The sequence below is a fragment of the Puntigrus tetrazona genome, chromosome 5, assembly GCF_018831695.1.
Source record: "Puntigrus tetrazona isolate hp1 chromosome 5, ASM1883169v1, whole genome shotgun sequence".
Taxonomy (NCBI): Eukaryota; Metazoa; Chordata; class Actinopteri; order Cypriniformes; family Cyprinidae; genus Puntigrus; species Puntigrus tetrazona.
In genome coordinates, this window is record NC_056703.1 from 24,988,055 (window position 1) to 25,001,288 (window position 13,234).

The 13,234-nt window shown below is 43.4% G+C and overlaps 1 long non-coding RNA gene and 8 other non-coding genes across 9 annotated transcripts; 7 read left to right on the forward strand and 2 right to left on the reverse strand.

The window, feature by feature from the left end:
• Positions 1-1,955: 1,955 nt before the first annotated feature.
• trnak-cuu lies at positions 1,956-2,028 on the forward strand. Its single transcript has one exon. It is a non-coding gene; the product is annotated as a tRNA-Lys (tRNA).
• A 112-nt stretch (positions 2,029-2,140) lies between these two features.
• On the forward strand, positions 2,141-2,214 carry trnan-guu. Its single transcript has one exon. It is a non-coding gene; the product is annotated as a tRNA-Asn (tRNA).
• A 1,756-nt stretch (positions 2,215-3,970) lies between these two features.
• On the reverse strand, positions 3,971-4,041 carry trnag-gcc. The gene has a single exon. It is a non-coding gene; the product is annotated as a tRNA-Gly (tRNA).
• Positions 4,042-4,146: 105 nt separating this feature from the next.
• On the forward strand, positions 4,147-4,219 carry trnak-cuu. The gene has a single exon. It is a non-coding gene; the product is annotated as a tRNA-Lys (tRNA).
• A 112-nt stretch (positions 4,220-4,331) lies between these two features.
• On the forward strand, positions 4,332-4,405 carry trnan-guu. Its single transcript has one exon. It is a non-coding gene; the product is annotated as a tRNA-Asn (tRNA).
• Positions 4,406-6,994: 2,589 nt separating this feature from the next.
• LOC122346025 lies at positions 6,995-9,483 on the forward strand. The gene is made up of 3 exons (XR_006251074.1): positions 6,995-7,798; positions 8,920-9,066; positions 9,349-9,483. It is a non-coding gene; the product is annotated as an uncharacterized LOC122346025 (long non-coding RNA).
• trnag-gcc lies at positions 7,108-7,178 on the reverse strand. The gene has a single exon. It is a non-coding gene; the product is annotated as a tRNA-Gly (tRNA).
• trnak-cuu lies at positions 7,284-7,356 on the forward strand. The gene has a single exon. It is a non-coding gene; the product is annotated as a tRNA-Lys (tRNA).
• A 981-nt stretch (positions 9,484-10,464) lies between the features above and the next one.
• Positions 10,465-10,535, forward strand: trnan-guu. Its single transcript has one exon. It is a non-coding gene; the product is annotated as a tRNA-Asn (tRNA).
• Positions 10,536-13,234: the final 2,699 nt, after the last annotated feature.

The window sequence follows — 13,234 nt, forward strand, 5'->3', positions numbered from 1 at the left end:
CCCACTCTGCTTCTGCTGTTAGTCTGTCTTTGTTTACAGTCCTAGGCAAGACTATAGCTGGTTTCAGCTTTTGCCTGGAGGGCGGTATGAGGTGGACCAATCAGTGATCAGAAACTGATATATGAGGTTACTGTTTCTGTGGCAGCAGCTTCAAAGACAGTCCAAACGGCGAGAGAGAAACAGGTTTGTAAATCCCACTCTGCTTCGTTAGTCTGTCTTTGTTTACAGTCCTAGGCAAGACTATAGCTGATTTCAGCTCTTGCCTGGATGGCGGTATATGATGGACCAAACAGTGATCAGAAACTCCTTGGCGGCTCTTTGGACAGAGTGGTAAGCATCCTTTATTATTGTCTAACAGTGGTCTAGTATGTCACATTGCCCGGCAATCGCAGTGAACAGGTCTCCCCTTTCTACCAGGTCTCTTTCAGGAAAGTAATATTGACCAATGCTAAATGAAAACAACAGAATGACATCCGTAGGTATTTTATGAGCAGCACATAATTTCTCAGTTCAATTTTAAGAGCAGCTAAATCAGGTTGTGTTTTTCGTCCGCCACTGCTTCTGCCTGCTACGGCCGGGAATCGAACCTGTCGGTCTCCCGCAAGGCAGGCGAGAATTCACCACTGAACCACCAATGCCCGCCTCTTGGCTGGGTGTGGCTGGTGTGGCAGCAGCTTCAAAGACAGTCAAACGGGGAGAGAAACAGGATTGTAAGGAGGTGAGAATGGTTTCTTTTCATACCTGCAGTCCTAGGCAAGACTATAGCTCGTCTGCCAGTTGTTGATTTGCCACAATGCTGGGGGATGGTGTCTTGTAATTGGTCACTTTCAGACCTTTCCACACAGAGTTCTGTGCCACTAGAAGACAGTCCAAGTGTGGGAGAGAAACAGGAATAATTCCTCTTTGTTTACTGAGTTTAGCAGTGAACCATTGTTTGTCGTTGTTATAAGTTAAAAGACTAAGTCCTGGTAGGAGATGGACCAAACCTGTGACAGCATATGTCCTCACAGAAGAGAGAAACAGGTCTGTAAATTCCACTCTGCTTAGTTAGACTGTCTTTGTTTACAGTCCTAGGCAAGACTATAGCTGATATCAGCTTTTGCCTGGAGGGCGGTATGAGATTGACCAATCAGTGATCAGAAACTGATATATGAGGTTACCGTTTCTGTGGCAGCAGCTTCAAAGACAGTCCAAACGGTGGGAGAGAAACAGGTTTGTGAATCCCACTCTGCTTCGTTAGTCTGTCTTTGTTTACAGTCCTAGGCAAGACTATATAGCTGATTTCAGCTTTTGCCTGGAGGGCGGTATGAGGTGGACCAATCAGTGATCAGAAACTGATATATGAGGTTACTGTTTCTGTGGCAGCAGCTTCAAAGACAGTCCAAACGGCGAGAGAGAAACAGGTTTGTAAATCCCACTCTGCTTCGTTAGTCTGTCTTTGTTTACAGTCCTAGGCAAGACTATAGCTGATTTCAGCTCTTGCCTGGATGGCGGTATATGATGGACCAAACAGTGATCAGAAACTCCCAAGGCGGCTCTTTGGACAGAGTGGTAAGCATCCTTTATTATTGTCTAATAGTGGTCTAGTATGTCACATTGCCCGGCAATCGACTATAGCGGGTTTCCCTTTCTCTCTTTCAGGAAAGGAATATCGACCAATGCTAAATTAAAACAACAGAATGACATGCATAGGTATTTTATGAGCAGCACATAATTTCCAGTTCAATTTTAAGAGCAGTTAAATCAGGTTTGTAAATCCCACTCTGCCACTGCTTCTGCCTGCATTGGCCGAAATCGAACCTGGGTCTCCCGCGTGGCAGGCGAGAATTCTACCACTGAACCACCAATGCCCGCCTCTTGACAGGGGTGTGCCATTGTGCTTGAGTCAAACACCTGAACGTCAGCACGCTCGTGCGACGTCTGACACTCCGTTCAGTCGGTGCATTTGACCGAGGGCCCGGCTAGCTCAGTCGGTAGAGCATGAGACTCTTAATCTCAGGGTCGTGGGTTCGAGCCCCACGTTGGGCGCACAGTTTCTATTTCTTGCAAAAGCGCCCTCTCACAAGAGCACTACCTGCTGTACGAGCCAGATCGATGCCCAGGCAAGTAGGCCCTGAATTCGGTCGGCGGCACCTCGAACGTCTCTGTGGCGCAATCGGTTAGCGCGTTCGGCTGTTAACCGAAAGGTTGGTGGTTCGAGCCCACCCAGGGACGGCAGATGAAACTTTTTCCGTTTCACTAACTGCTGTCTGTCTGTCTGGAAGCTGCTGACCGGTCACACGTCCTCTTCGCTAAGTTGAAGGGCAGGTGTGGGGGATTACAGGAGGTGAGAATGGTTTCTTTTCATACCTGCAGTAAAACTCTTCAGGTCGTCTGCCAGTTGTTGATTTGCCACAATGCTGAGGGATGGTGTCTTGTAATTGGTCTTGTCTTTCAGACCTTTCCACACAGAGGCTGTGCCACTAGAAGAGAAACTGAGTGCGAAGCTTTTCAGAATAATTCCTCTTTGTTTACTGAGTTTAGCAGTGAACCATTGTTTGTCGTTGTTATAAGTTAAATAAGTCCTGGTAGGAACGCATATGTCCTCACAGAAACTGATATATGAGGTTACCGTTTCTGTGGCAGCAGCTTCAAAGACAGTCCAAACGGTGGGAGAGAAACAGGATTGTGAATCCCACTCTGCTTCGTTAGTCTGTCTTTGTTGACAGTCCTAGGCAAGACTTTGACTGTCGTTGTTATAAGTTAAATAAGTCCTGGTAGGAACGCATATGTCCTCACAGAAGAGAGAAACAGGTTTGTAAATCCTGGTAGGAGCGCATATGTCCTCACAGAAGAGAGAAACAGAAACAGGTTTGTAAATCCCACTCTGCTTAGTTAGACTGTCTTTGTTTACAGTCCTAGGCAAGACTATAGCTGATATCAGCTTTTGCCTGGAGGGCGGTATGAGATTGACCAATCAGTGATCAGAAACTGATATATGAGGTTACCGTTTCTGTGGCAGCAGCTTCAAAGACAGTCCAAACGGTGGGAGAGAAACAGGTTTGTGAACCCCACTCTGCTTCCTTAGTCTGTCTTTGTTGACAGTCCTAGGCAAGACTTTGACTGTCGTTGTTATAAGTTAAATAAGTCCTGGTAGGATCGCATATGTCCTCACAGAAGAGAGAAACAGGTTTGTAAATCCTGGTAGGAACGCATATGTCCTCACAGAAGAGAGAAACAGGATTGTGAATCCCACTCTGCTTCGTTAGTCTGTCTTTGTTGATAGTCCTAGACAAGACTATAGCTGGTTTCAGCTTTTGCCTGGAGGGCGGTATGAGATGGACCAATCAGTGATCAGAAACTGATATATGAGGTTACCGTTTCTGTGGCAGCAGCTTCAAAGACAGTCCAAACGGTGAGAGAGAAACAGGTTTGTAAATCCCACTCTGCTTAGTTAGACTGTTTTTGTTTACAGTCCTAGGCAAGACTATAGCTGGTTTCAGCTTTTTGCCTGGAGAGCGGCATGAGGTGGACCAATCAGTGATCAGAAACTGATATATGAGGTTACTGTTTCTGTGGCAGCAGCTTCAAAGACAGTCCAAACGGCGAGAGAGAAACAGGTTTGTAAATCCCACTCTGCTTCGTTAGTCTGTCTTTGTTTACAGTCCTAGGCAAGACTATAGCTGATTTCAGCTCTTGCCTGGATGGCGGTATATGATGGACCAAACAGTGATCAGAAACTCCCAAGGCGGCTCTTTGGACAGAGTGGTAAGCATCCTTTATTATTGTCTAATAGTGGTCTAGTATGTCACATTGCCCGGCAATCGCACACGGGTTTCCCTTTCTCTCTTTCAGGAAAGGAATATCGACCAATGCTAAATTAAAACAACAGAATGACATGCATAGGTATTTTATGAGCAGCACATAATTTCCAGTTCAATTTTAAGAGCAGTTAAATCAGGTTTCGTTTTCGTCTGCCACTGCTTCTGCCTGCATTGGCCGGGAATCGAACCCGGGTCTCCCGCGTGGCAGGCGAGAATTCTACCACTGAACCACCAATGCCCGCCTCTTGACAGGGGTGTGCCATTGTGCTTGAGTCAAACACCTGAACGTCAGCACGCTCGTGCGACGTCTGACACTCCGTTCAGTCGGTGCATTTGACCGAGGGCCCGGCTAGCTCAGTCGGTAGAGCATGAGACTCTTAATCTCAGGGTCGTGGGTTCGAGCCCCACGTTGGGCGCACAGTTTCTATTTCTTGCAAAAGCGCCCTCTCACAAGAGCACTACCTGCTGTACGAGCCAGATCGATGCCCAGGCAAGTAGGCCCTGAATTCGGTCGGCGGCACCTCGAACGTCTCTGTGGCGCAATCGGTTAGCGCGTTCGGCTGTTAACCGAAAGGTTGGTGGTTCGAGCCCACCCAGGGACGGCCGAATGAAACTTTTTCCGTTTCACTAACTGCTGTCTGTCTGTCTGGAAGCTGCTGACCGGTCACACGTCCTCTTCGCTAAGTTGAAGGGCAGGTGTGGGGGATTACAGGAGGTGAGAATGGTTTCTTTTCATACCTGCAGTAAAACTCTTCAGGTCGTCTGCCAGTTGTTGATTTGCCACAATGCTGAGGGATGGTGTCTTGTAATTGGTCTTGTCTTTCAGACCTTTCCACACAGAGGCTGTGCCACTAGAAGAGAACTGAGTGCGAAGCTTTTCAGAATAATTCCTCTTTGTTTACTGAGTTTAGCAGTGAACCATTGTTTGTCGTTGTTATAAGTTAAATAAGTCCTGGTAGGAACGCATATGTCCTCACAGAAACTGATATATGAGGTTACCGTTTCTGTGGCAGCAGCTTCAAAGACAGTCCAAACGGTGGGAGAGAAACAGGATTGTGAATCCCACTCTGCTTCGTTAGTCTGTCTTTGTTGACAGTCCTAGGCAAGACTTTGACTGTCGTTGTTATAAGTTAAATAAGTCCTGGTAGGAACGCATATGTCCTCACAGAAGAGAGAAACAGGTTTGTAAATCCTGGTAGGAACGCATATGTCCTCACAGAAGAGAGAAACAGGTTTGTAAATCCCACTCTGCTTAGTTAGACTGTCTTTGTTTACAGTCCTAGGCAAGACTATAGCTGATATCAGCTTTTGCCTGGAGGGCGGTATGAGATTGACCAATCAGTGATCAGAAACTGATATATGAGGTTACCGTTTCTGTGGCAGCAGCTTCAAAGACAGTCCAAACGGTGGGAGAGAAACAGGTTTGTGAACCCCACTCTGCTTCCTTAGTCTGTCTTTGTTGACAGTCCTAGGCAAGACTTTGACTGTCGTTGTTATAAGTTAAATAAGTCCTGGTAGGAACGCATATGTCCTCACAGAAGAGAGAAACAGGTTTGTAAATCCTGGTAGGAACGCATATGTCCTCACAGAAGAGAGAGAAAAACAGGATTGTGAATCCCACTCTGCTTCGTTAGTCTGTCTTTGTTGACAGTCCTAGGCAAGACTATAGCTGTCTCAGCTTAAGCCTGGAGTCTGCGGTATGAGATGGACCAATCAGTGATCAGAGAACTGATATACAGGTTTGTAAATTCTGTGGCAGCAGCATTCAAAAGACAGTCAAAGGTGAGAGAAACAGGTTTGTAAATCCCACTCTGCTTAGTTAGACTGTCTTTGTTTACAGTCCTAGGCAAGACTATAGCTGATTTCAGCAGCTTTTGCCTGGAGGGCGGTATGAGATTGGACCAATCAGTGATCAGAAACTGATATATGAGGTTACCGTTTCTGTGGCAGCAGCTTCAAAGACAGTCCAAACGGTGGGAGAGAAACAGGTTTGTGAACCCACTCTGCTCTGCTTCTGTCTTAGTCTGTCTTTGTTGACAGTCCTAGGCAAGACTTTGACTGTCGTCCCAAGGTTATAAGTTAAATAAGTCCTGGTAGGAACGCATATGTCCTCACAGAAGAGAGAAACAGGTTTGTAAATCTTGGTAGGAGGCATATGTCCTCACAGAAGAGAGAAACAGGATTGTGAATCCCACTCTGCTTCGTTAGTCTGTCTTTGTTGACAGTCCTAGGCAAGACTATAGCTGATATCAGCTTTTGCCTGGAGGGCGGTATGAGATGGACCAATCAGTGATCAGAAACTGATATATGAGGTTACCGTTTCTGTGGCAGCAGCTTCAAAGACAGTCCAAACGGTGGGAGAGAAACAGGTTTGTGAACCCCACTCTGCTTCCTTAGTCTGTCTTTGTTGACAGTCCTAGGCAAGACTTTGACTGTCGTTGTTATAAGTTAAATAAGTCCTGGTAGGATCGCATATGTCCTCACAGAAGAGAGAAACAGGTTTGTAAATCTGTGGTAGGAACGCATATGTCCAGTCACAGAAGAGAGAAACAGGATTGTGAATCCCACTCTGCTTCGTTAGTCTGTCTTTGTTGATAGTCCTAGACAAGACTATAGCTGGTTTCAGCTTTTGCCTGGAGGGCGGTATGAGATGGACCAATCAGTGATCAGAAACTGATATATGAGGTTACCGTTTCTGTGGCAGCAGCTTCAAAGACAGTCCAAACGGTGAGAGAGAAACAGGTTTGTAAATCCCACTCTGCTTCGTTAGTCTGTCTTTGTTTACAGTCCTAGGCAAGACTATAGCTGGTTTTCAGCTTTTTGCCTGGAGGGCGGTATGAGGTGGACCAATCAGTGATCAGAAACTGATATATGAGGTTACTGTTTCTGTGGCAGCAGCTTCAAAGACAGTCCAAACGGCGAGAGAGAAACAGGTTTGTAAATCCCACTCTGCTTCGTTAGTCTGTCTTTGTTTACAGTCCTAGGCAAGACTATAGCTGATTTCAGCTCTTGCCTGGATGGCGGTATATGATGGACCAAACAGTGATCAGAAACTCCCAAGGCGGCTCTTTGGACAGAGTGGTAAGCATCCTTTATTATTGTCTAATAGTGGTCTAGTATGTCACATTGCCCGGCAATCGCACACGGGTTTCCCTTTCTCTCTTTCAGGAAAGGAATATCGACCAATGCTAAATTAAAACAACAGAATGACATGCATAGGTATTTTATGAGCAGCACATAATTTCCAGTTCAATTTTAAGAGCAGTTAAATCAGGTTTCGTTTTCGTCTGCCACTGCTTCTGCCTGCATTGGCCGGGAATCGAACCCGGGTCTCCCGCGTGGCAGGCGAGAATTCTACCACTGAACCACCAATGCCCGCCTCTTGACAGGGGTGTGCCATTGTGCTTGAGTCAAACACCTGAACGTCAGCACGCTCGTGCGACGTCTGACACTCCGTTCAGTCGGTGCATTTGACCGAGGGCCCGGCTAGCTCAGTCGGTAGAGCATGAGACTCTTAATCTCAGGGTCGTGGGTTCGAGCCCCACGTTGGGCGCACAGTTTCTATTTCTTGCAAAAGCGCCCTCTCACAAGAGCACTACCTGCTGTACGAGCCAGATCGATGCCCAGGCAAGTAGGCCCTGAATTCGGTCGGCGGCACCTCGAACGTCTCTGTGGCGCTACCTGGAGCAGGATCGTCTGTGTTTCGCGGTCCAATCGCCGAGCTCGCTTTCCATTTTGACAATGGACGAACGGCCAACCGCGTCGCGCTTGAGAATGGACGGGAGCCAATCAGAGCGCGAGCTGTCCATTGTTGGGGAGCCAATCAGAGCGCGAGCTGTCCATTGTTGGGGAGCCAATCAGAGCGCGAGCTGTCCATTGTTGGGGAGCCAATCCGGTCGCTCGCTATCCATTGTGTTGGGAGCAGACTTTACGCAGTCCTGAGGAAAATTGACAGATTTCAATATCGACAGAAGAAAATTGCATAATTCGACAAAGTAAGTATTAAATGTTTTTTTCCTCACCGTTTGCTATGTTTTTGAGCTGATAATTCATTACGTTTTAAATCCGTGCTTCATGTTTTGGCGTTTAAAAACTATGACTTCGTAACGACTTTTGAACATCTTCTCTATAATTACAATTTGCCTTTAATCTTATTTATTACATTCCATTTAGTCGTTTTATATCTCGGGAAAAAGCGTTACAACTGTCATTAAATTCCCCGGGGAAATTCAAAATGATTTGACTTGAGTGACGTGTGGTGTAGTAACCATGACGTGTTTTGTCGTCGCGTTGTTTGCCTTTAATCTTAGTTATTACATTCCATTTAGTAAGTTTTCAACTGTATAAACAAAGTATTGCTATACATAAAAATCTGAATGAAAAAAAACAACGTGACGCTTGTAAACATTTACCATGTGCAATATTTACTATAGTGGAAGTGTAGTAAAAGTGTTTTGTTAGCATAGTTTCACAAGATTTTTAAAAGTTTATTTTGGGTAAAAAACAATCATTTTACATCAAAGTTTGTTGTTTTGCTATAGTGTGAATGTAGTAATCCTGTTTTGTGTTTGCAGATTGATTACTATTTGTATAAACACATATGCAAGTGCTAAACATAATCATTTTAAATGACAAAGGAAAGTAATACATCAATTAACCATAGATATATAAACGTGCAGTTACAAAACTGTAGTTACTATGAAGAAACATACGTTTAACCACAGTTTTGAACTGAATTAACAATGCGTTTTATTTTTTTTTGTCATTATTACACACTAAATGTAGTAACTAACATAACAGTAAATTGGCATAATCGGATGTAACTATTCAAACTAAACAAAAACTAATCTTACCTCTATTGTAAGCGCATTTAGTCATAATAATGTTCAAATACTGTATAATTGAAGTGTAACACTTTAAAAACAAGGTTTATTTATTATTTATTTGTAGTAAAATAATTTTCATTTGCTGTAATGAGTGCCATTATTTAGTTACCTTGAATGTGTATATATATATATATAATTGTATCATTATAAACAAATTGAAATTGGCTGTGTAGTTGTCTAGTGCTTGCAAAAATGCACATTATTTAGAGTTATTTCCAAATTGTGTTTAGATGAGTACCAAGCCAAAGACCCACAAGGCCATGGGTGATGTCGAGTGGATGAACAGGTTGAGGGCTTTTGCAAGCTCTGGTGCATGGCCTTCTGGAGGCAACAGACCAGCACCACGGCAGCGGACGTGGTATGACCTCTACCAGAAGGTAAAGTTACCAGTATCTCATTACATTGTACGGAGGTGAATCAAAACCTGTAAATGAAACAAATCTTGGATTTGTTTGATATGATTTACAAAATTTACTGGTATTCCCATCCTTGTGACGACACAATAACGTGATAAATACCAGGTGAACACAAACACACACGGACACGGACACACATGCGCACACACACACACACACACAAAGTACATAATAGACTCCAATTAAACTGTATAATAAAAAAAATGATGAACATAAAAGTCTTGTTACATTTGTAAATTTCAGATCACAAAGAAGCTGGCCGGCCATGGACAGGGGACAGCACTCTGGGTAACCTCCATTGGAAATGAGGTTGACCAGATAGTGCCCAACCAATACAAGGGCATTATATACTGCCCCTCTGTAGAGACACTACCAAAGGAGCAGTGGTTGGAGAATATTAAAAACTAAATAAAAAAAAAAAAAAAGAAACTTTAAAGAAGGTTTTATTTATGTGTATAGTTTTATTTTATTTTTTTTACAGAAGAGAAATGGAAACTTTATTTATGATGTTTATTTATGTGTAAAGAATATAAAAAGTTTTATTAATCTGTATAGCTTTGTTTTTGTTTGTTTTTTTCCGAGAGGCATGGTAACTTTTTTTATTTTATTTTGTTTTTATTTATATTTAGTTTTATTTATGTTGAAAGAATGCACAAGACATTTTATTTATGTGTATAGTTTTGTTTTTGTTCTTTTATTTGTGCCAAGAATGCACAAGTGTCATGGATATGTTTAAGGTTTGTTCATGTTCTGTTCTTTCTGTTGTTTTTGCAATGAATAATTGGCTATGACTAATTGAAAAATAATAAAATGGTCCTGATTACATAACTCTCTTTTCCATGTTTTACTTTTCTACATTTTCATTCAAAGGTTATAGACATTTTTAAAAATTCAGAGAAATTTTAGGATTGTTTCAGAAATAAACGGACTATTTATACTATTTTATTTAGAAAATAGCTGCAGTAGAAGTATAATTTAAATTAAAAGTGAAAAACTGAACTGAAGAGAATATTGACAATCAGCAACATAAAATTAATAAAAGGTTTATTGGCAATTTCAGAAAAAATTCGTAGCATTAAGTAACGACTTTTATTCCTGGCAGCAGCGGGATTCGAACCAGGTACCTTGTGATCAACCGTTCTCCCTCACAAATGAATAAAACAACAGGAAAACGTTTTTTAAAAGCAATTTATTGCAAACAAACACTTACAAAAACATTGCTTTGGCGCGCACAAAGGGATTAGAGCCACTTTCCTCCTCATTTTCCTCTTTTTTTACCTTTTTCTCTTCTTCCCCTTCTCCCCCCTTCTTCCCTCGCCTTCCATTTCTTCCCCCCCTCTAACAGACTATTGTTCCCCAGCTTTGGCGCAATCGGTTAGCGCGTTCGGCTGTTAACCGAAAGGTTGGTGGTTCGAGCCCACCCAGGGACGGCCGAATGAAACTTTTTCCGTTTCACTAACTGCTGTCTGTCTGTCTGGAAGCTGCTGACCGGTCACACGTCCTCTTCGCTAAGTTGAAGGGCAGGTGTGGGGGATTACAGGAGGTGAGAATGGTTTCTTTTCATACCTGCAGTAAAACTCTTTCAGGTCGTCTGCCAGTTGTTGATTTGCCACAATGCTGAGGGATGGTGTCTTGTAATTGGTCTTGTCTTTCAGACCTTTCCACACAGAGGCTGTGCCACTAGAAGAGAACTGAGTGCGAAGCTTTTCAGAATAATTCCTCTTTGTTTACTGAGTTTAGCAGTGAACCATTGTTTGTCGTTGTTATAAGTTAAATAAGTCCTGGTAGGAACGCATATGTCCTCACAGAAACTGATATATGAGGTTACCGTTTCTGTGGCAGCAGCTTCAAAGACAGTCCAAACGGCGAGAGAGAAACAGGTTTGTAAGTCCCACTCTGCTTCATTAGTCTGTCTTTGTTTACAGTCCTAGGCAAGACTATAGCTGATGTCAGCTTTTGCCTGGAGGTTGGTATGAGATGGACCAATCAGTGATCAGAAACTGATATATGAGGTTACCGTTTCTGTGGCAGCAGCTTCAAAGACAGTCCAAACGGCGAGAGAGAAACAGGTTTGTAAATCCCACTCTGCTTCGTTAGTCTGTCTTTGTTTACAGTCCTAAGTACAGTTATATCTGATTTCAGCTTTTGCCTGTAGGTTGTTATGAAATAGACCAAACAGTTATCAGAGACTCCCAAGGCAGATCGTTGGACAGAGTGATATTCATATCCCTAACCCTAACCCTAACCTTAGAAGAAACCCTAACCCTAACCCTGACCCTAACCTAACCCTAACCCTAACCCTAACCCCATGCCTAATCCTAACCCTAACCCTAACCCTAACCCTAACCCTAACCTTAACTCTAGCCCTATCAGATCTGTAACCCTAACCTAACCCTAACTTTAACCCTGATCCTAACCCGAATCCTAACCCTAACCCAACATTAACCTAACCCTAACCCTAACCCTAACCCCTATCCCTAACCCTATCTCTAGCCCTATCCGATCTGTACCCCTAAACGTAACCCTAACCCTAACCCTAACCCATCATTAACCTAACCCTAACCCCAAACCCTAACTTTAACCCTAACCGTAACTCTAGCCCTATCCAATCTGTAACCCTAACCCTAAAATTAACCTAACTTTAACACTAACCTTATCCCTAAACCTAACCCTAACGCTAACCCTAACACTAAGCCTATCCGATCTGTAACCCTGACTTAACCCCTACCCTAACCCTAACCCTAACCCCATGCCTAATCCTAACCCTAACCCTAACCCTAACCCCAACCTTAACTCTAGCCCGATCCGATCTGTAACCCTAACCCTAACCCTAACTTTAACCGTAATCCTAACCCTAACCCTAACCCTATCTGTAACCCTATCCCTAACCCTTACCCTAAGCCTAACCCTATCCTAAGCCTATGGTACATATGTACTCTAACTCTAGTTTTATCCGAACTGTAACCTAACCCCTAACCCTAACCCTAATCCTAACTCTATCCCTAACCCTAATCCTAACTCTATCCCTATTCCTATCCCTATCCCTATCCCTATCCCTATCCCTATCCCTAAGCCTAAGCCTAAGCCTAACCCAAACCCAAACCCAAACCCAAACCCAAACCCAAACCCAAACCCTAACCCTAACCCTAAATGTAACCCTATCCCCTAACCCTAACTTTAACCCTAACCTATCTTCTACCCTAACCCTTACCTAACTCTAACCTAACCCTAACCTAACCTAACCCTAACCCTAACCCTGACCCTAACCTTAACCCTAACCCTAACCTTAACTTTAACCCTAAATCTAACCCTAACCCTATCCTCTAACCCTAAGTATAACCCTAACCCTAACACTTACCCTATCCCTATCCCTATCCTATCCTATCCCTATTCCTGTGCTTATCCCTAACATTAACCTAACTTTAACCCTAACTTTAACCCTTACTTTAACTCTAACTCTAACCCTAAGTCTAACCCTAAGTCTAACCTAACCCTAACCCTAACCCTAACTTTAACCCTGATCCTAACCCAAATCCTAACCCTAACCCTAACCCAACAATAACCTAACCCTAACCCTAACCCTAACCCTAACCCCTAACCCTATCTCTAGCCCTATCCGATCTGTAACCCTAACCCTAAGCCTAACACTAACCCTAACCCTAAAATTAACCTAACCTTAACCCTAACCTTAACCCTAACCTTATCCCTAACACTAAGCCTATCCGATCTGTAACCCTGACTTTAACCTAACCCTAACCCTAACCCTAACCCTAACCCTAACCTTAACTCTAGCCCTATCTAATCTGTACCCTTAACCCTAACCTAATTTTAACCCTAATCCTAACCCTAACCCTAACCCTAACCCTTACCCTAACTCTAACCCTAACCCTAACCCTAACCCTAACCTTAACCTTAACCCTAACCCTAACCTTAACCCTAACGCTAACCCTAACACTAAGCCTATCGGATCTGTAACCCTGACTTTAACCCTTACCCTAACCTTAACCTAACCTTAATTTAACTTTAACCCCTAACCTAACCTAACTATAACCCTATCCCTAACCTTATCTCTAACCCTAACCCTAACCCCAACCCTAACCTTAACTCTAACCCTAAATCTAACCCTAAC